This window comes from Mustela putorius, unplaced genomic scaffold (assembly GCF_011764305.1).
Source record: "Mustela putorius furo isolate JIRA1106 unplaced genomic scaffold, ASM1176430v1.1 tig00003845_pilon_pilon_pilon, whole genome shotgun sequence".
Taxonomy (NCBI): Eukaryota; Metazoa; Chordata; class Mammalia; order Carnivora; family Mustelidae; genus Mustela; species Mustela putorius.
In genome coordinates this window covers 52,896,181-52,922,584 of record NW_025421998.1, presented here as the reverse complement: position 1 = coordinate 52,922,584, position 26,404 = coordinate 52,896,181, and the positions used below count along the sequence as shown (strand labels likewise).

The window sequence follows — 26,404 nt, the reverse complement described above, 5'->3', positions numbered from 1 at the left end:
CCTTCCCACGTCAAAGTTCCGCAGCCCCGCTCACCACTGAGGGTGGGCAAGGTGTCTGGCCTACTACACCCTCAGCTTCTACACCTGAAAAGTGGGAATTTCAGGAAGGATGAAATACAATTTTTACGTAAGTAACTTAGTACAGTAGTTGATGCATAGAATGTACTTTGTAAACATTAGTACAACCTGGGTTCCTTTTATAAGTGAAAAATTGGGATTCACAAACGTTCATCAATATTTCAAAGGAGCACTGGCAATTATAGATCCATCCTTAGAAAGACTGTATAGACTAAAACAGGGAGTCCCTTTGTTTTTGATGGTGTTATAATATTTGTTACATGCCCCTAATTAAAGAGTGGAAAAACAACTGCATTAAAGTGCAGTTGGAAGGCACCTGCATGGCTCAGTTGTTGGGTGTCTGCCTTCAGCTCGAGTTGTGATCCTGGGGTCTTGGGATCCTGGTCTTGTAGCTGGGGTCTTGGGATCAAGCCCCGCATTGGGCTCCCTGCTTAGCAGGAAGCCCCCTTCTCCCTATCCTACTCCTGCTGCTTTTGTTCCCTCTCTTGCTGTCTCTATCTCTGTCAAATCAATAAATAAAATCTTTTTAAAAATGCGGTTGGTATATACAAAAATTAACTAAGCTTTCTAATTTACAGAGGCTACATATTAAGGATTATTAATGAAAGTAATAAAATAACAGTTCTATATGTTTTTAGTTTATTAAATTTTCATTATTAGCCTCAAAAAGCATTTATTAGATACTTATGAACTTAATTCAGAATTTAATAAGTACCTGGCACCATATGGAAAGAAACATGTTAATACAACCCATATGAACATAAAATCTTCTTTTTAAAATTTAAATTCAATTAATTAACATACAGCATATTATTAGTTTTAGAGATAGATTTTAGTGATTCTCCAGTTGCAGAATCTTCTTTTTATTATTATTATTTTTTCATCCTTACCAGACTTCAGAATATCTGCATTTAAAAGCCTACTTCACTGATTCCTTAAGGGTTAAAGTCACATCTTCTAAGAGAACAGACTAATTTATTAGATATTTATTTGTGTTGGTTCTGACTCTATTAGTTATCTTCCTCTTCCTTCAAGCAGGTTTTGTGTTCCCTTTTCTGGAGGTTGGAAAAGGGACCTGTTTTGTAGGAGGGGTGATCATTGTGCATGGAGAAAACGGTAGCTAGTTGGAGTGAACAGCACCTCTGTCCTTTTCAAGCCTAAACTCAATACTAGATGTCCTGCCATGCAAGAAGGGAGAGGAAGGTATCCCTCCAGTTGCAAACAAAAGAAAGGAAGAAGAGATTTCCTTCAGGATGGAAAGAGGGAGGAGGTCCATGACTGGACCTACGCAATAGATTTATTGGATTGCCATAAATCCAGTTTTTTTTTTGATTTGGATAAATCTATGCAATAGGTTTATTGGATTGAAATAGTTCTAGACACCCATGCAGCTTGGCATCAGCACCCCAGGTGCACCCCAGCACCCCTTGGTAAGTTCTCAAGGAAACAGCTGTGTGTACACTTCAGGCACTGAACACAGGCTTCCATCCTCTGCAGAGATTCCCTTGTCCCACAAAAACATGGCAATAAAGAGCACCAGTTACAATGTGGGTGGCAGCTTGATGGCCCAGAGGTTCCTGATGTTCTAGGTACCATGTAATTCTTCAGCATTTTTGGATGATCTAAAGAGAGATGGCTTTGAAGCCCTAAAGCTTATTTTTTTTAGGAAGGCAGTTCAGAGTCAGATTGAAGTTTATTTAGATAATAAACTTGCAGATTTTATCATTTGTAAGCTAACAGTCCTACTACCATGCATGCTTTCAGCACACTGCTTTGCACATATTAGGTCCCTTGTGAGCTTTTTTTGAATCGGTGTGAAATTGTAGGCGAAAATGTATGGTAGCAATGTTAATTGAGATTTACACAGTAATGTAGACACTCGCCTCAACAGAGATGCGAAACTATCTAGAAAGCCATTACTTCGGTGATTAACAGAGATGTTGCCACAAGGCAAGTGTATATTATAGAATACGTAGAAAAGGGTAAACAGAATAGTGCCAGTTCAGTGTGGCAATCTTTGTGTCACTTGCTAGCTGAAAGGATGAGTTATACCCTTGTTTAATTTGTCAGCATTTCAATTAAAACATCATTGGTGACCCTTCCTCCTGACACAGGCTATTTTGTTCTTGCAACAAACTTGGCCATTGGCCACATTTTCTGTTATTGATGATGTGAATTTATGTATTGCAGATATAAATGATTTAATTGCATATATAAATGATTTAATTGCAGATTAGATAAATATGATGTAGCCATTCCCAATCACATAATTATTCAAAAGATGATAATAATTTTGTCCCATTTGTCAAATAATGTTACTGCATTTTAATTTACATTTTCAGAAGATTTAATTAACCAAGTTCTAGGAATTTAGACAGGAACAAGCCGTCTTAAATCCTTCCTGGAACAAGGCAGGATATAAATAAATAAACAGACAAGAGCAGATTGTCCCTTTTACTGATATGATTTCTTTCCTCTAAAGATTCCTTTTTTTTCCTCTCAGAGAAGAATGTGGTGTACTTGAAGTGACCCATCAACATTAAAATTAATAATTATAAAAAACATACAGCAAGTATATCCCGATTCGGGACTAACATTTTAAGATGTACTTCTTTTGAAGCTCTACTTAGGCATTAACTTAGATCAGGGATGCCTAACTAAACCTGGGGTCCTGGGAATCCTTAAACATGGGTGGGCAAACAATTACATCTTTATTTTTCCTGTAATGAAATGTAGCCTCTTCTTCAATTATAAGTGTAGGCAACAAATCTGTAGTACCTGTGATGTCACCCCACAACTTGTTAGATCTGACTGAGCCACCCAGGTGCCCCATATATTGCTTTCTTAATCAAAACATTATTAAGGGCATGTGGATATATTCTCATCTTTTCAAGGCACAGTTTGTATTTAAAACTTTTTTGCCAGGTAAGGAATTCTTCAAATACCGTTTTTTTTTTGTGTGTGTGTGTGTGTGTGTGTGTGTGTTTTAAGATTTTATTTATTTATTTGTCAGAGAGAGAGAATAGGCAGGCAGAGTGGCAGCAGAGGCAGAGGAAGAAGCAGGCTCCCTGCTGAGCAAGGAGCCTGATGTGGGACTCGATCCCAGGATGCTGGGATCATGACCTGAGCCGAAGGCAGTCACTTAATGAACTGAGCCACCCAGGCATCCCTCAAATACCGTTTTTAATAATATGAATGTATACACTGTATGTTTTCATATTTCCCACAAATCATTTGACTTATATGACAGAAGAAAGTAAATGATTTAAGAGTTTTGATGTGGGACGCCAGGTGGCTCAGTCAGTTGAGCATCTGACTTTGGCTAAGGTCATGATCCCAGGGTTCTGGCAGCGAGCCCTCCTATACTGGGCCCCCTGCTCAGCGGGGAGCCCGCTTCTCCCTTTCTTTCTAGTGTGGGGGTGGTGGCCTTTTCTCCTACTTGTGCTCTCTCTCTTCCTCAAATAAATAAAATCTTTTTAAAAAAGGCTAAGAATAGCACTTTTTTGCCATGGGGAATGGGGCATTAAAGGGAAGAAAGGAACAGGGAGAGAGAAATTCCAGAATAAAGATGACAATAGCTGAAGATCCACCACCACAAGCTCACTGAGAGATAACAGAGAAGTCTTGAACAACAGAATTTGGGATTTAGTGAGTCTGAGAACCCAGCCCAGCTCTCACACTTCAAGAGGCACTATTATCATAGAAGGAATCACTTATCCCTGTGATACAAGTATGGACTCCAAAGAAAGAACTATGCAAAAGAGACCAGAGACTTTGACCACAGTCCATTTTGGTTTCAGGGGGGAGAAGCAATTTCAGAAGGCTCGCAGGAGGTGTCAGGTAGGTGTTATTCCATATATATGAACATAGTCAACTGCTCTGTGAGTGCATTCACTTAACTAACCTAAGCCCTGAATTCAAGATGTCCTTCCTTAGCTATGAGGATTCTGGGCAAGTTCAGCCAAAAACCTGGTCACAGTTTGTGGAGTCTGCTTTGGCGTTGTTTTTTTCACTAACACCAGTTTCATTCCAGATGCCTAGATATTTCTTGGTGATCCATTTTTAAGCCTTCACTTCATAAAACAAATAGCTCTGGACCAAGGCATTATTTCAACACAGGCTCATTAAGCATAATCTCAAGACATTTGGTTTGAATAGATCGTCAAATGACTGCTAAAGATTTTGTCTGTTTTGAGAGAATTCTACGTCTTCATAATCTTGTTTTCACTAGCACCTGAGGAATGTTTCCCTCAATAAAAAGCATTTCAAAATGCATCTAATAAACTATTGGAAACTTGGTACACTATAATCTGGCCTCTTGAGATCCAGATATGTGCAAGTTTGCTTAAAAGAATTTGACGGAACATTTCTGATTCCTTGAGAAGTTTCTAAGAAGGAAGATCAAATATTGATCATTATGTTAAAATGATATCACAAAGAGCTCTGCTTGGTTTGTGTGTCACTGCTGGCAAAACACCAGTGTTTACAGTAGAGAGATGGTGAGACAGTCTCTGTCAGGATCTTGAATATTCTATTTGGAAAAGAATACAGGGGCAGATGCCTTGGCAGGACTGAATGTACACCAAATACAAGCAATAGCCAGCAAAATGCTACTTAGGATAGATTTAATTTGTAGGAGCAATTGATCCTTTTAAAATGGTAAGTATATTTCTGGTCATAACAGTCTAACTTCTGAAAACAACTGAATGCATTTCAGCAGTACAATTTTAAAAACAGTGACTTGCTGTGATCATTTTTAACTTCACAGTGGCACCCCCTTGAAAGGAGACCCCCAAAAATTTAACAATTCTCTCCCAAACTAAGAGTTTTGCAAGAAACAGAAGGACGTTTAGTTGCTAAGAAACCTATCTCTAACATGACCACCCCTGATACACAAAAGCCTCAAAAATGCTTTCTAATTTTTTTTTAAAGTTTATTTATTTATTTGACTGACAGAGATCACAAGTAGGCAGAGAGAGAAGAGGGGGAAGTAGGGAGGGGGAAGCAGGAAGGCAGAGAGAGGGGGGGGGGGAAGCAGGCTCCCTGCTGAGCAGAGAGCCAATGTGGGGCTCCATCCCAGGACCCTGGGATCACCAAGAGCCACCCAGGCGCCCCTTATTTTTAGATATAATTATGATAGAGTTTCACTTCTATTTTAACAATATATCTTACCTTATATATTACTTAAATTCCTAATGAATTTGTTATTTAAGCATTTAATTGAATAAGCACATAAATTTGAATCTGGGCAGCCTTTTCTGAGTCTCAAGAGAGAAAATAAGGCAGATAAATTGAAATGCTAGCATTACAGTACAATAGAATTGTTTGTAACTGTTTCCAATCCATGGCCCTTGAAAAACTAAAAAATGAAACAGTAAGTTCCAAGCAACAGGTTTAAATAGAACACACTTTGTATTGACTCACTTGTATTGTCCGGATATTTGACCACTGTTTACAAGAACGTGGCTTCAGGCCAGCTATAGAACACCCCAAAACAAACCTTTAAAGATTTAGTGAGTCTGAGAACCCAGCCCAGCTCTCACACTTCAAGAGGCACTATTATCATAGAAGGAATCACTTATCCCTGTGATACAAGTATGGACTCCAAAGAAAGAACTATGCAAAAGAGACCAGAGACTTTGACCACAGTCCATTTTGGTTTCAGGGGGGAGAAGCAATTTCAGAAGGCTCGCAGGAGGTGTCAGGTAGGTGTTATTCCATATATATGAACATAGTCAACTGCTCTGTGAGTGCATTCACTTAACTAACCTAAGCCCTGAATTCAAGATGTCTTTCCTTAGCTATGAGGATTCTGGGCAAGTTGAAATCAAGGAAAATCAAGGAAATCAAACACCTTGCCAAAGGGCATCATAAATAAGTTTGATCTCTTTAAAAGAGGGGTCCCCTGCCCTCAATAGTCCATTAGAAAGCCTCTTTTCAATCCAACCCATCCAGAGAGGAAACAAATTAAATTCACTTCCAGATAACGTTGATGAGGCTGGAAGAAGAGCCTGGAGCCAGGCGGCAAGGACAGAAACACTGAGCGATCCCAGCTATCCAGAAGAGAGAAATCTGTGGGGAAGTTCGGAGGAATGGACGTAAAACTGATTCAATAGTGAAACTAAACCAAGCCATTGAGAACCCGTGTCCTTCTGTGTATTAGGTTAGAAGGAAAGGGCTACTAGTGGTGGCATGCCTTTTTGTACTGCATCCATTTCATTTGGAGAGGGACAATTTGGTGCAGGGCGATGCCTGTATATAATTATCTATAGAGCGGATTAGCTTTTGTCTTGGTTTTGTTTTCTAATCTTTCAAGGACGGATATGTTTATAAAATACAAGTATATTACTAAAATAGGAAAGAACAAAGCAAAGACAATTTCTAAGCCTCTTGATCTCTTATTATTACACTCAATAGGCATACCATTACTCTTCAGTTACGCTGAAATGTCTGTAAACATTGATTATTCTCAATTTCTGGACTTAGTTCTTCGCAGCCTAGCAAGGGCCTATAGACCGTGAGGTGTGGACCTAGGGTGACACAAAGACTTTTGCATCAGACAGACTTATGATTAGATCCCGTTTGTCATTTCTTATCTGAGTCACTTGGAACATTGTTTAACTAACTGTGTATAAGAGCGTCACACACAGAATCAGCATACACTCCCAAAACTTACGAGGATCATGTACAAGATCCATTTTGTATATGTGAAAATACTGAGATACCCCTGAATTCCCGAATTTTTTGCTGCCACCTGAAACTGATATCAGAAGACAGATCCTTTCCAGTTTTCCTCGTTTCTGTTGAGGAGTAATTTTAGTTCATCACAGACATTAAGGAGGTCAAGGCTTGCTAATGAAGCATCTCAGGAAAGGTCAAAAGTAAGGAAGAATTGTTTCTGGTTGGGGAGATTAGAGAAACAGTCTAATAACAACCACAACAGCAGCTCCCATGAGTGTCTCAAGTTCCCAGGTGATGTCTTAGGTGACCTCAGGCTGACCTGAGGGGACAGTAACAGGTAGTAAAGAACTCAGTAAATATTTACAGGGTGGTTGCTGGAAGAATAACTTTCTGAGTTGACAACAGATGTGTCCATGAGTGGAAACAGGTACTACGTTATTTCTTATTTGATACCATTATTATCTTACCATCTCAGGCATGCCATCTTCAAGAGTCCTATCATACACACCAGCCTACGTGCTGGGTCAGCAGTTTTTCAAATATTTTTAGCCATGAAACCTACCTTGAAATGCCATCTTGAATTGGAAGCCCACTGTATAAAACAGATGAAATCACGGTTGTGTGGGTTGAAGCGGAAGGAGGAGAAGAAGTAGAGTTTTGCCATCCAGATTCAAAATGCCTAAGGCAAAACAAAGCGCAGCTGGAAAATCTTTGCCCTAAAATTCTATTGCCTTCCATGGAAAGTCCATAACAATGAGGCAAATGAATGGTCAAACTGTTAAAAAAAAAAAAAAATCAGTCCCCAGGTGTTCTTCTCATCTATAATAGCAGCTGTTGTCTTAGCTTCTGTTCTTCATTGAGACATCTCTGAGATGTTGACACTCATTGATCCTGCCTGCAGTCCACTATGCTTAGTCTTGCACGAAACCATCTTCTCCCTATCTCTTCATCTCCTTCCTTATCTCTGTGAGTTCTACTTCAACGTCTACTCCACCACACACTGCATACTTTCTTATTCAAAAACCCCAAACAAACTCAACCCAAGGGCTTTGCTGTATTTCTGGAGCCTGAAGGGTATCGTGGACAAAGAAAGGTTAGACAAGTTGTACACCTTGTTTCTTCCATGTCTTAGTCTTTAACCTTTTCTAGTTAGAGTGTCTAGGGTACCATTCCTCTTGCCAACAACTGCATCTGCATCAAGGGAATAAACATAACATTACCATAACTGGACTTGTATCTGTTTCTTTGAGGGATAAATTCTCTGTAAAATTCTATGTCTACAGGTCCTCAGAGTATACACGACCACTTCAGGTTCAGTTATGGGTAAAGGCAAGGTTTATAGAAATCTCATACATTTAGGGATTTGGTTGAATTTTTCTTTTTCTTTTGGAGCTCTTGGTTTTTAGTATATAACCATAATAGTTCTGATAACACAATTACCTCATTAATAAAAGTGAAATCAAGCTATAGTTACATGAATATTCTAGAAATGCACAGATGACAGCTTCATTGTGTGCATTCAGGATAAATTATCTCTTCAGATGAATAACATAATATAGTCCTTCCATAAGTCATACCAGCCATGTTCTACAACTTTACAAGACAGTAGGATCTGAGTCAATCTCATACTCATGTTTTTAATCCAAAATGTTTAACCTTGCCCATTTACAATGACATCCTTTAGAAGCACATAGCAAACAAAATTCATTTCCTTACTTAGACATTATCTTTAATAATTTCTGAACTTGCTGACACATAAACAGTATTACTGTCAGTCTTACAAATAATTCTCTTACAGAGAATTTGTTTATGTTCGGCTGGAGATACAGAAATCAAATAATAAAATATTAGGCAAATCAACTGATGTCTTGAAAAGATACTTCTTTTCTTTCTATTCAGAATTTGGGAAGACAATTAAAGAAAAATTCTATTCATCCTCTGAGAAATTTTTTTATATTGCTCCATATCAAAACCCATAATGTTTTCCATGGAATATCAATAAGCTGTATCAATTCTACAAACCTTATCTTGATAGCTAACTAATTAACTCAAAAGAATGGTTGGTGGCCAACAAATTTAAAATAGAAACAAATACCCAACTGTGAAAGATGGGGATTTTTAGAACTGTTCTTCAAATAAACTTGCTAATAAATATGCATTTCTTATAGGCGATGAGAAAAGCAATGTGACACTGAACTACAAAAGACACAACCATACTGTTGAGCAAGGCCAAAGACTGTTGTGCAGCCCGTAGGTGCTGAACGGAGGAAGCTAATGAGAAAAAGAGTGATTGTGACAAGCAATTATGTCACCTATGTGAACAGCTTAATTTTCTAAATTAGCCACTTTGATAATTATGACATCTCATTTGTCTTTTAATTCCATGAGCCCTGAAGTTTACCTTTGATTTTTTCCAATCAGATGAGAGTCTTTGATAAGCCAAGGGTCTATTATGTGTCTGAAAAATTCAGATTTCAGGCTGATTGGCCTTGCTGCCTGCTTCAGCCGGAGCAAATGGCTCTCTCCACAAGGGCCCTCAAGCCTCGCTTTCCTCACTTCTGTTTGCAATAGTGATAGAAAAATGGGGAGGGGGGAGAAATTGCAAAGCAAATTAATAGTGTCAACAGGACTGAAGAGAAAACTATTCAGCCTACTTCAGAGGAAAGACAAACTGTTTTTCAAGCACATTAAAAATCACTTTAGCAGTGTCCACTTCTCATGCATGCCCCCAAATTACCAAGTTAATTACAAATTATTCTGACGTACTCACTGAGGCACTTACGAGATCTTCGGAAGATATTCTTGTTTGTATCGCACCGATTTAGGAGCTCTACAACCAAGCTGGGGCACATGTAGAGAGCTAGGTATATTAGAAAGACAGATTACTTCAAAGAAGTATCTCAATGACCACTGCCAAATGGATTTCTGGATCAGAGTTACATAGAAAATGACGGAGAAGACTGATTTAATCATTTTCAGGAACTTTGGTAATCAACTGGCCCCACGACCTCTCTTACTTGAATATGTGTCTACTTGGTGGGAGGGAGGAGGCCAAGAAATGCAAAGGTAACTGGTTTATGCCTTTGACAAGGATATGCTCCCATGTCCCTTCAGAGGTAAGGGCATAAAATGGGGTTCAGATCATTCAGATGCTACCAGGGAGTGGATACTCTTGGAGAACTCAGGAAAATGGTTTTAGCCTCTCACATTAAGGCAGTGCCATGCATAGTTCATGTCACAGGTAGGGCAGTGGCTTAAGGAGGTGGTCCTCAGGAATAAGAGATGGCCTGACAGTTCACACACACTCACACACACACACTCACACAATCTTTGACAAAGATTTGACATCTGTGTGTGAGTGTGTGAGTGTGAATGGGTGTGTGTATAGGTAATAGATAGATAGATCCCTATCTATGTGTGTATGTATCTACCTATAGGTAATAGATAGGGTTGTGTGTGTGTGTGTGTGTGTGTGTGTGTGTGTATCTGTCTATAGGTAGACAGAGAGATAGATAGATCCTTATATTCAACCATGGCCTGACCAGACACCATCAATGAGTGGATGACATTTGTATTTTCCATGTATCCTGAAGGCTGTCTGTTATACTTTCCTACTCAGGGCTACTCTTCTAGTTTATCTTAACCTGATCTCCCCAAGAAAAAGAAAGTTTCTGTGCATATCCATGCTATATATCAGGAAAAGTATTAAATTAATGGATAAGAACAAGTGATTCCCAAACCTGAGTAATCAGATTCATCACCTACTTCCTCCACCAAAAAGACACCAGGCATAGTCAGCCTTAAATGGGGAATCTTGGGCATCTCCACGGTGGTCTGCAACCCTTCTGAGTGTTGGCACTGCACCTCAGTTTTCTTGGGCTGATGCAGAACTCTACACCAGTGACTATACAGAATGTAGGAAAGGTCTTGGTGTTCAATCCCCAGCAGTATAGGGCAGGACTCATTACCATGGCTGAGGTCAGAATGAGATTCTCTGCTAGAAAAACAGTCAAGACCTATGAGTCTGAATGAGGAATTCTTTAAAAAAGCAATCCATTCTCTCCCTTTTTAATATAATGAAAGTATCTATAGAGTCTCTTTATAAAGACATCTGTCAAGCTTATCATTAGCTTATTTACCATCGCTTTTTTGTAAAGGGGTGGGTTCTTAGCCTTCTTTATGAAGATATAATTTACATAGAGTAAAATCTGCTTTTTAAGGTGTATACTTCTACAAGATTTGACAAATGCATACAATTATATAATTACCACCACAATCAATATCTAGAACAGCTCCATCACCCCTCTAAAATTACCCCATGTCCCTTTGTAGTCTGTCTCTTCTCACACCACTAGTCCCTAATAACCATAGATCTGTTTTCTGCCCCTGGAGTTTTGCTTTTCCCAGAATGACATGCAAGGGGAATCATGTAATACATAGCCTTTTTGACTCATTATCATGAAATTGATATTCATCCACACTGTTATGTATAGCAATAATTCATTCCTTTCTATAGCTGAGTATTATTTTGGTGTATTGCTGAACTATGGCCTAAAGGATAGTCATGCATTGAAGGACATTTGGGTTGTTTGCAGTTTTTGGAGATGTCATAGAGAGCCACCGCAAATGTTCACATATTTCAATCAGGATTCATCAGGGATTCAGCTTCCAGAATCTAGGATCAGTGCTAACAATTTCATAGGCGCTTTTCCTGCAGAATGGATCATCTCGGCCCCTGACCTCAGCTTTCCTTGGATACCAGATCCTCCAGGTCTCCAGGAGAAACTTCTCTCACTGCTTGCACAAAACTTAAAATCTACATTAGAGAAAGGCTCGATATCTTTGGTTTTTCCAGTTCTGGAGTCTCTGCATGCTAATTAGTAAAGGATTTGAGCAAGTCCTTAATATTTACTCATTGCTACGTTTTCAAAAGAACTCCTTCCTTACTTGTTGAGGACCCCCACATCTGCAGCTCGCCTTTCTTCCTTTTTCCATGTGGTGTAGGGTGGAGCGGGCTCTTGACACTTCAACAGGTGGATCCAGAGAGAGGCCATGAGTTCCTACTTCCAGTTTAGTGTGTTTTCAAGTTCCAGGGAGTATGAACATTTTACTGTTTCTGAAAAATCACAGCAATGACAGCTAGGAGGGAGAAAACGTCTACAGAGAGCGCTCATGGATACTCGGGGAGATTGTGAGGTCAAAGAATTTATCTAGCTTTAAGGAAAGGCAGTCGGAGAAAATTCCAATGAAGCAACCATGTATTTCAGGTTCTGGAGAGTCACTCCATAATCATCACGTCTCTCAGAAAGCATTTACCGCAGCTTTCCATTTGGAAAGCAAACTCTCTCGTTCTTCCAGTGCATTTAAAATGTCCCCCTTCAGCCGAATATCTATTGCATCAAACATGACAAGGCACGGCTTCGTTTTTGATGCCAGCTTTATTTTATTGGAGGGCAATGACTACCCGTCCTGGATGTATTTGGGAGTGGAGGCTATGGGGGGCAGTGGAAAATAGTGAGGCCTGTTAATTTTTTCAGGAGATCATTTTTTCCCTTGACGTGCAATTTGATGCTTAACAATTTTTCTGAAAGTCAAAAGGAATACTACGTTCCCTAATTTTCACAGCGCTATAAATAGTCCCTCACAAAGCATAATTGTATAAAAGAGATGACACTTCTTTATGAAAGAATTTCCACTGGAAAGATAAAAGGAGGTCAGAACTCTTATGTGAGACATGTATTTTCAAGTATTCATAAAAATAGAAATCATCAGCAGTGGGAAAATTCTTCATGATAGACAGTCACACATAAGATACCGGAGCCAAAGCCATTTTCACAGGCGCCAACTGTAGTTTGAATGGAACCCAGCCAAGAAGCGGCTGCTGGGCATTTAGCTCAAGTGCCAATAAAAGGGAAGAGTACACACACACACACACACACACACACACACACTCCAGCTTGTAGAGGTATTTGCCAGAAACGTTTTCAGGCCTCTGCCATCTGGGTCCTGCAGCCATCAATCAGGTCCCGTGGTGACTCCAGCTGCTGAGTCCTGCTCCTAGAGGTGGAATAATGTGGGAAAAATGAAAGAGAAAAAATGAGAGCACCGACAGCAGCTGGAAGGATCAGCAAGCCCGCATTTAGATAACATCAAGACTCCAATTCATTCTTAATGACTTTGATGCTATGAAAATTTTAAGATGTCTGCTCGTCTTGAAAGTGATTACACATGCATTTTAATTGTTTTTATTATTTATAAATCACCAGAGGTGTATAGGATGATTTACAAAACATTGAAAAGGACCAGAACCCTGTCCCACTAGGTTTTGGGGCTTGCAAAAAGATATATATGTGTGCGTATGTACATACATACACAGACGTATATATACAACATACCAGTATAATTGTTTCAGAAATCATTGGTGGCGGTGATATTGACCCACCACGTATCAAGTCTTTACCATGTGCCAGGCACTAAGTGAGGTCTTCCATAAACTCTATATTTTAACCCCATGAGAAAGTTATTCTCAGCAGCTTCGTCTTAGAAATGACTGAACTGTCCTCCGTGGACAGAATGGCTTGCACCATACCCCATCACTGGTCTGAGACAGAGCTGAGACTTGAATCCACGTTGTGCCCTATCTGAAAGCCTGCGTTCTTAACCTCTGCTACACAGCTTTCTGTGCAATTGTGCTGAGTCAGTCCTGCACACCCCCCAAAAGTTTCTGTAACCTGCCAATATTCTGAACGTACAGCACGGGGCTGATGAAACAGTGGTGCGCTGATGGGTAGTTCTTCTGGTGTTTCCCATGTAAATAAGTCTCTTCCCCGCAATTCCACGGGAGATGGCTCTATTCTACAGCCCCCTGGAGGGGCCTCCTCTGTCCTGTGATGATTACGGGCCCCAAGCTTCCCACATCCGGCGGGATGCGGACAATGCATCCAGCCCTCGGGTTCTCCGGGAGAGTGAAACAGGGCTGCGCGCTTCTTTTTTCATCCCCATGAGGATGCGTGGGAGAATGCGCAAAGGTTTTAAGTTCAGATTACTTGCTTGGCAGCGCGTGTTGTTCTCTTTGCTTCAGGAATCTGTGCCCTCTCTGTTGATTACTTCCGGCCACACTCTCAGTTATCACATGTGACAAAATTGGGGATGGGGAGGAAGAAGAAAAACCTATGTAGGGTCCGATTCCCACTCATCTCACCACTTGGTTCATTTCTTCCAAGCTCAGAACTCCCTCTGTCATCAGGCAGAAAGGGAACCCCGGGGAAGAAGGCCAAGAGGACCGGGCATGCTGTCATTTATAACCATGGGCAGCTAGGTCGTTTTGCATCAAAATGGAACTTCCTCAAAATCTCATCATTCATACCAGAAGTATTTTTTCTCCGTTTTATTGAGGAATAACTGACATACAGCACTATATGACTTTAAGGCGTGTGGCATGATGATCTGATCTACATAGACTGTGAAATGATCACCACAATACATTTAGCTAACATCTATCTTCTCATCTAGATACAATTTTTAAAAGAAGAAGAAGAAGAAAAGAAAGCGAAAAAATTTCTCCTTGTGATGAGGACTCTCATGATCTACTCTCTTAATGACTTTCCTGTGTATTACACAGCTGTGTTAGCTAGAGTCAACATGTTGTACACCACCTCCGAGGTCTTGTTTATCTTATAACTGGAAGTTTATATCTTTTGACCACCTCAGAAGTATTTCTTACGGAGTAATATTCCTGTGGCTTACGAAAACATCATGTGCAGTTGAACTTGCTTAATCTGTGATCATTTTGCCTCTCTGAAGACTTGAGGCAAGGGTATTATGCCATTATAATGTTAAAACGCATCAGTGACTTGATCATTTGAAATGCTTTAATAAAAAAGAATTCTGTTAGCTGATTCTGATTATCCACCACCAGAATTTATATATAGGCTTTTAAGACATTTTCCAGTTGTCAGATTTTTTTCTGTGTGACATTTAAATATTTAGATTCCACTCTTTCTGGGTATTCCAAATATAGGAAACAGATATCTTAATAGCAGAAATATTAACAGAGTACTCTGTGGACTGTCTTCCCCATCTTGACTTGATTATGTATCAGACCTTTTTGCTTGAAGTGAAGTAGCAGGTAGAGACCCAGAATTCAGTTCTGTTGAGGCTAGGTGTCTGTTAAAGAAATATATTATTATGGCCAATGAGACCACAATGCGGCTTACTGGATTCCTTCAAAAACTTCTCTAAGACTAATAACTATCAGTAAAGAATACCCTGTGTGACATTAAAGTCTGCACCTAAATATGGTGTTTATCATGCATTCCTTGATCTGTTAAGCAAAATTCATTTATATAATAAACATATATGCCAGGTACACACACACACACACACACACACACACACATTTTCATAGGAAAGTACTGGGAATCCTGCAGGTAGAAAAAATAATTTTAATATATTAAGCTATTTATGTTTTATATTACAAATATTTTCTTTTTACCCTGGGGCTTTTCTCCCATTTTGGCTAGACTATGAGGAATCACTTCCTCAGGGGAGGAGGTCTTACCATAGTAAAGGAGATAAAAGACATCTGATAGTCCAAAAAGAAGATTCAGAGCATGAGTTAGAGGAAGGCTCCCCATCCCCCATCCCCACCCCTAAGGACATATAAAAATTCATGGGATAGAGGGAATGCAGAGAAGGGACGTGAAGGGAATTAGATCCAGTGGGTCTGTATAAAGAGTAGCACAATCAATACAGAGAACGTCCCCCCTTACCCATCATGACAGGGCTAAAGAGAATTGTAGAAGGGGAAAAGTTATATATTAATATCTTTCACAGTACTGTTCCCCCATTTTTTGAACATAGGCGGCACTTCCATTTCCCACTGGGCCCTACAAGTTATATGGAAAGAAAAGCTCTTTTTATACCCTAACCCATTCTTTGGTGTTAGCCAAACTAGCCAAACCTCATGCAACATGACCAGAACACATGCAGACGTCTGTTCAAGTCCTAACAGCAGCAGAAGGCTCTCCCACCACACCTGCATTTCAATATATCTCTTGATGTTTCTTTCTGGAGCATTAAGTACTATTGAAGAGTATTTTATTTCTTGGTAACTTTTTTTCCCTCTAAGGATAAAACATGACTTGTCCCCTACTTACCTAAAACAAATGTGTAGAAAATTAGTGAGATCTCAAAGCGCCCAAATCCAACACATTGAAGGATAAAGTCTGAGGATGATTGATGGATCAATCAAGATAATATTTAATTATTGAGCATCTATGATGTACCCAGCTTCCTGGGAGATGTCTGAAGTGGGAGGGATGAGATTACATGCAGTCTATTAGTTTCCTTTGCTGCATAATGAATAACGATGAATCTACATATCAGCTCAGTTTTGTGGGTCAGGAGTCTGGGCATAGTTTAAGTGGGTTCTCTGCTCAGGGTCTCACAAGGCTGCAATCAAGGTGATGGCTAAGCTACGTGCTCTTCTGAAGGTCTGATTAGGGAAAAATCTGTTTCCAGGATCCCTTCCATGGTGAGCAGAATTCACCTTCTTGTGATTGTGAATTTCAGGTCCCTATATATTGCCTGCTGGCTGCTGGCTGGGGGCTGATCTCAGGACTGGCCACCACTGAAGTTCCCTGCCAATGGCCCTCTCCGTAGGCAGCTCACAACATAGCTATTGGCTTGTTCAAGAACTGGATTAGAAACTCCCTCCTTCATCCCATCAGCTCTACCGCATCTGTTGGCTGAAAGCAAGTCCCTGTCCCCACCCACATTCAAGGGTAGAGGATTAGGAGGATACTGGCCTGACATGAAGAAGCAGTGATCTCTGGCGGCCTTAGAATTCTGCCTACCACATCAAGGAAAAGGCGGCCATGCTTGCGTATCAGCGAGACAAGACTAACATTTCCCAGTTACTGAGACATGAAACTAAATGCTTCTGTGGCTTCCAGGAAGAAATGCCATACCCCACCCCACCCCACTCCACCCCTCCTTTAATGATTCTGATAAGGATTAACCAAAGAATAACTGTAAAGTATGGGGCCAATTTGGAGGTCAACAGTAAGTAAATAACTTAGTTGTTTGTGCTACCAGATAGCTAGGGATAAATGACCTACTCTGGTGCAATAGATTACTTGATTTTTATTACTTAAAAGAGGAAAAGCTTCCCTCTTCCTCTTCCCTATGCCCAGGCCCAGGGACCGCTCTAAAGGAAGCCAAGTGATGCTAGTATTGCCTGCTTCTGCTCCATAGTTGCCCCTCTCTACAACCATTATGGAGAGTATGAAAGAAGGAGCCCACCTGCTCAATGATGCTCAGTGGGGACTTGGAGCCAGCCATCACCAGAGAGACTTCATCCAGCACTTGGCGGAGGCAGGTTTGGGACGGATGGGATTAGAACTCCATTGTCCTCCAGGAAAGATTGCAGCATTCCAGAAATGCCATGACAAGTGCTCAGAAAAGGGAGGAAATTCCTGAGTAGTAAAAGTGAAAATAAGCTGTAATGTGGAAGAAAGGAAGTGGGGGATATACAAGGATAGAGAAATTTACGTTAAAGATCTCATTTTCGGGGCACCTGGGTGGCTCAGTGGATTAAAGCCTCTCTGCCTTTCACCCAGGTTATGATCCTCTGATCGAGTCCCGCATCGGGCTCTCTGCTCAGCAGGGAGCCTGCTTCCTTTCCTCTCTCTCGGCCTGCCTCTCTGCCTGCCTGTGATCTTTGTCAAATGAATAAATAAAATCTTAAAAAAAAAAAAAAAAAAGATCTCCTTTTCCATCACAAACTGAATCTGGAGATCTGTGGAGGCTAGAATGATTCCCAGGAATGGCAATGTGTTTCTGAGGTGGGGTAGCTTGACCACACTGATTTAAATCTCACTGAACAGAGAGAACTCTTATAAAGACAAATCCTTCCATATATATGCCACTCAACCCAATTACTGCAGTATAATTTTCTTTAAAAAGTATTTTCAATCAAAGAAGGTATGCTGATTAAGTCAACAGAGGGTTTTCAAAGTCCATCAAGTCAGAGAATTATTTAAGCAAAAATTGGAACATCATTTAGTTTTTTAGAGTACCTTCTATTTCTACTGATTAATCAAGGAACTTGTCCAAGATTCAGTCCCTCCTGGTACCTTGTAGATATCTTGGAATATTATATAGGAAATGTATTTAGCAACACATGGTATAACTATAATTTATCTCCTGCCATGGGGAAGAATGCTAGGCAGACTCTGGAATAATACCCAGTGGAAAAGGATGCTATTCCTTAGGTAGGCCATGTTGTAGCATAAAATGTGTTCAGGCAGATTTCTCCATCTTGTTTTACCTACAGAAAACCCGGCACAATGACACTGTACTTATACCAGCACCCTCTAGAATTTTTAACCTTGCTCCAGAGGTATCTTGGGTCAAATTTTCATTCAGAAGCCCTCTGGTAAACTTTGCTTCTACTGCAGATTAGACCTTATTCCTTATTTTCACTCATTCAGTAATTGTTGAGTATTCTTTATGGTCAAAGCACAGTGCTATTCAATAGAAAAAAAATAACAAAATGTAAGTATGAATGGGCCCCACCTTCTTACAACTTGTATTTTAGACAAAAGCAACATTTTGCTTGGTAGTCATCTTTCTCTCAAGTCCTGTGCGATGGAACGTTTAAATGAAGAAGTCTGCTCATACTTCAGGCATAAACACACACCTCTTCATTCAGGAGTTGTCATAATGATTCTTCCTCAGGTCAACTGCTAAATCTGAAAACTTACTGGTTCTTGTTTTATATTTTTGTGATTTTTCCTTATCAGCCCTCCACTTTCTTTTGCAGGGCTGAATCAAGCATGATATTCTTTTTATTTGTATTTTCACTTCATTGTCATCCTCTTAATATAAAGCTCGTTGATTGCTATCAACTGTAAAAAGTGTTCCTGGCTAAATACAATAGACAGATCTCTGAAGCATTTCATGCAAATTGAATTTTTGTAAATTGAATCACATTTATACTTAGACTATAATTTTAGAAGTATAGTACAAAAGAATGTACATTGCTTCAAGAAATGGTCAAATAAGTTCTGATGCCTACTAAGAATTATTAAATGAATATGCCTGCATCACACTTTATGGAACATAAAAGATAAGATCAATAAATGGGACACAGGAAAAAATCCACTGTCTAACATTTTGCCTGAATATCACATTCCCACCCCCCTCACCACCCCACCCAGAAACCTTCTGCATTTTAAAACTCGGATGCTCTATTTAAGTTGTTGCTCTCTCTCACTGTGGTTGATTCAATTATTTTGCTCAAAGGGAAGAGGCTTGGAGCCCAATTCTCTGCAAATTAAATTTTGCCATTAGGTTAATTTGGCAAATTGGGATTATCATGTGAAATGTTTAATCTACTTCTGACCTTGTCTGACACCTTGGGAGGATTTCCAGTTTTCTCTTTTCAACACGAGTCAATATAGTTCAGGATATAAATCCTACTGAAAAATTCAAAGGAAGATGGATATAGGTGCAAAATGGAACCGACTTTTGTTGAGTATCTTCTATCTCAAGTCCCAAGCCAAGTACTTTAGATATATTATTTCTCATTTCATCCTACATCAATGCTAAGAAGAATTTTAGTGTATCCATTTGACAGTCGAGGAAACAGGTTTTGAAATATTAAGTAACTTGCCTGAAGACACTCAATAAGAAATGCAGTGCAGTATCTGAGAAGAACAGAGATTTCGGAATCAATCAGACGCTGGATTTGAATACCTGCAATGCCACAGGGAAAGGTGTTTAACCTCCCTAAGTCTCAGCTTCTCTATCTACAAAATAGGCCCAATGATACCTCTTTCTAGACTCACTGTAGTTAAAAATAATATACATACAATTCTTAGCATGCAATAGGTGTTTGACACATGACAGTGATGGTTACATACCGAACTCAAGCCTAGATCCAGATTCCCAGCCAGTGTTCTTCCCAGACTCCATCACTTAAAGTGGTTCCCTGGTTAAGGAAATCTAGAAACCTCATAATAATCCCATACAGAATAGTACTCTTGAAAAAAGTCTGTGAAAAACTGGGGTATCATGGGTTTTGTCTTTTCTGATTTCTCTAACACCAATCAGCAAAAAATGTGAGCAAGGTAAGAGCCCTGATTTCAGCATAAGCAGCCAGACCTTGGGCAAGTCACATAATCCTCTGAGCATCAGCTCCCTGACGTTAAAATGGCAAAGCTGGATGAAGGAGATGACCTCTAAGATGCCTCTGGCTCTAAAAGTCTGTGATTCTCATTTGAGCAGGACCTGGGAGACCAATCCCAGGTCTTCTTTGTGTAACTCTTCTCTTTAATAAGTCTGTCAGGCAGAAACTAAACCCATAGAAGTGAACGATCAGTTGACCATTTAAAAGCCCATTTCCTCATTCTCTGTTCCAGTTTATCAAGAATCTTGTCATTGAACCATGCATGTAAGCTGGAGCCACAGAAAGTACCTACAAAAGAGGTGCTTTCAGCCAAGATGGGTTGAAACCAGCCGAACAAGATGATGAAGAGAGATAACCGCTGGTCTGCATGTATCGTAGACCATGTTACTCTTCATGTCAAATTAAAAATTGCAAAGCCTCTTTGAACAAGAGCAGCTTTTCTGTACCTTCAGCATCTGCCATCAGCAGACAAAATTAACCATCTGAGGGCCATTCAATAAGGGACTCACCCGCTACTGCATTTTGTCAGGTCCACAGATCTGGGTGGTAATGGATATAAGGATAAATCAACATCAGCTCCTGTTTAAAACACATGGCCCAGTGCTTTCTTCCAATGGACCTTCCAGCAACTAAAGAGTAAAATTCATGAAAATTATCTTGATTACGTATTAATCCTCTTGGTTTCTATATTTTCAAGCTGTATCTTTAAGAAAGTATGATTCAAAAACTCAAGTCAATAAATATTAATTGAGTACCTGCTATTTGCCAGGGTCTAAGATAGGCATTGTGGAGACAGAGCGAAGACAAAGGATTTTTAAATGAACATAATATCTGCCTTAAAGAAGCTAACAGTTTAATAATTTCCAAACCACAAGCTATTTTTTTAGCCCTAAGACTTCAACATGGAAACTGAGCTAAAAAATATTTTTTTAAGGGTTTGAAATGAATTTTCCCTGAAAGAAAAAAGCTGGGCTGAAGAAAGCCCAGCCCAATGGGCGTGATGTTGAGGGGTAGGAAGGAGGGAAGAAGGACAGTCCCTCCTAGTTCTCTCTCCCCACCCATCAAGTTGGATGATTCTTTCCATGTTTCTTTGGGGTTTGTGATCCCAATCAGGGCATAGAGGAGAGCATGGAGCCAGTGGGTTGGACAGAGTTGGCAGTTAGTGTTGTTGTCTCTTAAAATGCCTTTCACCTCGTTCTAATTTATATGTTTGAGAAGAAATACACAGTGTGGAAAGTCTTGTGCAGCCACGTAACTCACAATACGGCTTTTGCCATAATCGAGGAGTCAGAGAAGGGAGAAGCAAGGATGAGAGGTGGGAAATCGTTTCTCTCTCTGTGCTGCTCTCTCAGTCATGAGGGGAGAAATAGGCTATGGCATTTTGTGATCTGATTTGATGATGAAAATTTAATTTAAAGGTAGATATCTGTACATTGAGATTTGTGATGCTAAAGATTCTACTCCAAGTACGTTATTTTACTGATTCATACAGCTTATAATCAGAAACTTTGATTAAATTTTAGATATGTTTTCTTTATACATTATTATTGATACACTTATACACAAATCATACACAGGATACACATTTCACTTATTCATATTACATGCAATAAAGAGAATGGATGCTGGTTTATATGGTTTAAACTGAATGTATCTCATAAGCTTTTAATATTACTCTTCAAAAGACTTAAACATATCAGAACCTTATCATGTTCTACATTTTGAGTTTGCCGAAGACAATATAGCATTTTTTCCCTATAAAATGCAGTAAGAAATAGGAAACCTTCAGGAAAATACTTGTCAGCATCTTGCAACCCCCTTCTCCTTCCCCCTCCGACTACCATCCCTGTGGCCTCTGCAATTGTTTCCTTTTTCCCCCTTCGAAGCCCTCCCCACTATACCTACCAGATTCATCGTCATGAAATTCCACATTCTTTGTAACAGTCACTTGCATCGTCTTCAATGTCTCCCTAGTACTTGTGAGACACAAATTAAAACATACGAATTTCACACTCAAAGCTCAACTGGCTCCAGCATACCAGTTCAGCCTTCCTTTGGCTCAGTAAAGCTGGGAATTCAACATGGAACTTTCATCAACACTGTTCCTTCCTGCCTAGAATGCCCTTTCTCTCCTTTGTCATTCTTTATACCCTTACCCATTCTTTATAGGGCTTTTCAAAACTCCCTCCTTGATCAGTCCAGCCAGCAGGAGTCTCAAGGATGCATGGAGTCGTGAGTTGAGATAATCCTCCTGATTCACTATATCGGAGTTTAACTCATATCCCATAGTCATGTAAAAAGCCATCCTCTCCTGCCTCTTCATGTCCATCACATTTCTATTTAACTTTATCTGGCTTATGTCTTTATTTTTTTTCTTTCCTGGCTTATGTCTTAATTCTGATGGAGACAGGAACTATGATTATACTTTCTAATGATATATTTATGCTATATATTTATATCATATATATGTGTATATACATACATATATATATGTAATTTTTTTAAAAGATTTTATTTATTTATTTGACAGACAGAGATCACAAGCAGGCAGAGAGGCAGGCAGAGAGAGAGGGGAGGAAGCAGGCCCCCTGCGGAGCAGAGAGCCCGATGCGATGCGGGGCTCGATCCCAGGACCCTGGGATCATGACCTGAGCCGAAGGCAGAGGCTTTAACCCACTGAGCCACCCAGGCGCCCCTATATGTAATTCTAATTATACTCCTTTCTAATCCCCACGCATCTAGGAATGTAGGAGCTTTGTTCAGTTTGTGATTTGAAATTTTTTTTACCTTGACAATTTTTTAAAGTAACCAAATGATCTATTGTTAGGAAACGACTCTAAGCATGCTTAATCAAGCAGAAGAGCAACAGTATCAGTTCCCAGAAAGTCAAAGTCAACTTTGTTTTTCACCATACTGATAATTGGTTTAGATATACTTGGTCAGTTACTAAACGCACAGATCAGGCATTGGCAAGATTTACATATCATGTGCCCTTACTGAAGACACAGCAGAAGTGGTGGCAGCTCCTTATGTTACCACTTGTCCTGATGATACCAATTTCTATGGGTCTCCAAAGGAGAGCTGTCCTGTTGCAGGGAAATGAGAACAATTCTGTGAGGTCATCTGTATGGGTTAAGTACGAATGGGACCTGCAGAGCACTAAACGAAATAATAGCAAGAATTTCAGGAAAATTCAGAAAAATTTCAGTTGGAAAAAATGGCCAAGCAGGGAGGGGTGAATAAACTCTGCAGTCCTAAAACTCAGAGACTTCTGTTCGCTTGGGAAGTGTCTTTAATGATTATTGCTTCCTCCAACAGAATGGCCTCAGGGGTATTACTCCCATTTTAAAGCCCCAGCTCAAGCAAGGATAAACCACCCTTTCCTCCATTGATCTTGCTCTTTTCTGTAGAGCTGAAGGATGCACCTCCATGTGAGCGTAGGAATTCTTGCCTTAGAGGTTCTTCTTCCCTTTGATGGTCATTCTTCCTTCAACACATGTAAAGGAATGCATCAACTTCCTTACACTTGCTGTTCAGGATTGCTAAGAAGTATCTAGAGACAGAAACATCCTGAAGGACAGAAGGTATGGCTCCTTCTAGCATATAGGGAAATTGGTTGCTCACATCTGGATATGAGTTAAACTCCAGTATAGTGAATCAAAAAGATTATCTCAACTCATATTTTCTTTTTCTTTCTTTTTTTTTTTTTTTAAGATTTATTTATTTGACAGAGAGAGATGACAAGCAGGCAGAGAGGCAGGCAGAGAGAGAGGAGGAAGCAGGCTCCCCGCTGAGCAGACAGCCTGATGCAGGACTCGATCCCAGGACCCTGAGATCATGACCTGAGCCGAAGGCAGCGGCTTAACCCACTGAGCCACCCAGGCGCCCCAACTCATATTTTCACAAAGAAGGGAATAGACTTTCCCTCATTCTTCCCACATTGAGTTCTTGATATTCATTTTAAAATTCAGGATATTGTTTCCCTAACAAAGTAGACCATGAAGTTTAGACCAGAAGGAGACAACAATGTAATTTTTCTTAAAAAAATAAAAAAATAAAAAAGTAAAAAAGTCCTGGCTTCTGTACTCTTAGAAATAAACTACATTTGAGTAAGTTATAATAAGGCTGGGAAAGGAGGAGTGCTCATCTTAAAAGAAAGATTTTGAAAAGAGGTATGTATATACTTGCTCACAACACATCCATGAGTATTTTTCTTATAAAAGATACAGATGTGGGCGCCTGGGTGGCTCAGTGGGTTAAGCCGCTGCCTTCGGCTCAGGTCATGATCTCAGAGTCCTGGGATCGAGTCCCGCATCGGGCTCTCTGCTCAGCAGGGAGCCTGCTTCCCCCTCTCTCTCTGCCTGCCTCTCCATCTACTTGTGATTTCTCTCTGTCAAATAAAAAAATAAAATCTTTAAAAAAAAAAAAAAAGATACAGATGTGCAGTATAGGTGTTATTAAGCACTGGTGCCTATAACCATACCTGGCAACATGGTAGATGCTCATTAACTATTTGTGGAATACATACCAGACAACAGTGACATAGAACTAAGATCATAATGACTACCACTTGGGGACTTAGCACATGTTATAAACTCTCTATATGACCTGTAATCCTTATAAGATTAGAGATAAGAGGATTATTACTCTTAATTTTAAAGATGAAGAAACAGAGATATATTGTGGCTAAATAAGTAATGTTCACATAGTTAGTGGTCCCACAGCTAATGAATGATGATGTCAGTATTTGATTTTAGTGTTTTTACTGGAACCCCCCCCCCCCACCACACCAATGATGTAGGGGGGAAAAATAACGCCTCTAGTATTCTTACTATGCAGATGCACATTCTTCTCTGTAACAAATTTCTGCTCCCATTCCCTGCCATGATATCACTATGGCCAGAGCCTCAAGAGTTTGACTGGCTCAAGACTTCAGAGACTAAGAGGCTTCTGGATTCAAAGAGGCTCACAGCTAAAAATCTAGAGGCAAAAGTATTTGGAGCTCAGTGCTGAATCTGCTAAGGGCTTGGAAGGAGTTTTCAAGGAACTTAGAAATGGTGGTCTTAGGGTTTGCCTTGGTGAGGAATCTTTTAACTGCAAGTAACAGGGAAATAGTGAGGAAATTCATCTCAAAAGATAGGAAATTTGATGGTAGAGAAAACTGCAGGCACATTACAGTCAACTATTCAATATTGCCATCAAGAACCTACTTCTTTTTACCTCGCATCTGTCATTCTCAGGCTTTAGACTCAGCTGTTTTCTTGTAAATGATGCAAGATGGCTGCCAGGGGCAACTGAAACTGGACGTTTCCTTACCTTCAAGAGAGACAAAAAAGAGAAAGAGGGAGAGAAAAAAAGGGGAAGGAACCAAAAAGTACAATTTCTTTCCTTCGGTCTAATTAGGGTGCCTTATGTCACATACCTTTTCCTGGATTAATAATAACTGCCAGGGGAAAGCCATGTACTATACTGAAGGTAAAAATCTGTGAAAATGGAGAGTTCTGTTAGGGAGATAGAGGAGAATGGACTCTGAATGTACAACATTAAGGTGCCATTATCAGTGATGGCTCGAATGATTAAAAAAAAAAAAAATCAGGTCGTGGCCCATGGTCCCATGCGTGGCCACATGGACTATAGCCTTGAGGCAGATCGTCCCAAACAACTCCAGTTTGGGGAAAGTATGTATATATTTTCAGCTTTTCACAAGAGTCCTAATGTTTCAGGCATTTCATTGGCACAACTCTGATAGAGAAGATGTTGTCAGAGGTTTACAAAGAAAAGAGTAACTGTGTGAATGACCACATGTCCCGGCAGATAATGCTAGTCACTCAGAACAGTTTAGGTAACTTGGATCATTCTGTAGTGGTTCTGTGTAAACCTCTGACAATATCCCACTTAACACACACAGAGTGTGGGCTTGAAAACCAGGTGATCTGAGGCCTGCACCCTGCCCCCTCACGCTAGATAGTCTCGGGCAAGTCACTGGACTTTCTGTGCCTCAGTTTCCTCTCCTATATGTAAAATGGCAATGACAAGCAGAGCCACGATAAGGTCGCTCTGAGAATTGAGTGAGGTAATAAATACGAGTGCTTAGAACAGTGAATGGCCTGGTAAGTGCTGTCTACATGCTAGGTAAAGTGAACACCCAGCATTTACAAAGACCTGGTCCACCCCGACCACCACAAATATGTGGGGCTTGCACACGTTCCTACACGTTCCAGTCCCTTGCACGTTTATTCCGTTTGGTGTTTCACAGAGGTCCTCCTGAGGCTCCGGTGTTGCTCTTTACGACCTCTGCTTAAGCCAACGACCCCAAATCTGCTCGCCTCTGACTTCACAGGTCAGCTTTTCTTATTTCACAGAAAACAAAATGGAAGATGGGAATTGCCATCTGTCTGGTGTTTAATGGAGAGCGCTCCCCCCTCTCTCCTCACCATTTTTTTTTTTTAT

The 26,404-nt window shown here is 40.1% G+C and overlaps 1 long non-coding RNA gene across 1 annotated transcript; it reads right to left on the bottom strand.

The window, feature by feature from the left end:
* Positions 1-19,769: 19,769 nt before the first annotated feature.
* On the bottom strand, positions 19,770-25,483 carry LOC123394815. Its single transcript, XR_006609543.1, has 3 exons — positions 25,175-25,483; positions 21,860-21,930; positions 19,770-20,583 (listed from the first exon to the last, which is right to left on the bottom strand). It is a non-coding gene; the product is annotated as an uncharacterized LOC123394815 (long non-coding RNA).
* Positions 25,484-26,404: the final 921 nt, after the last annotated feature.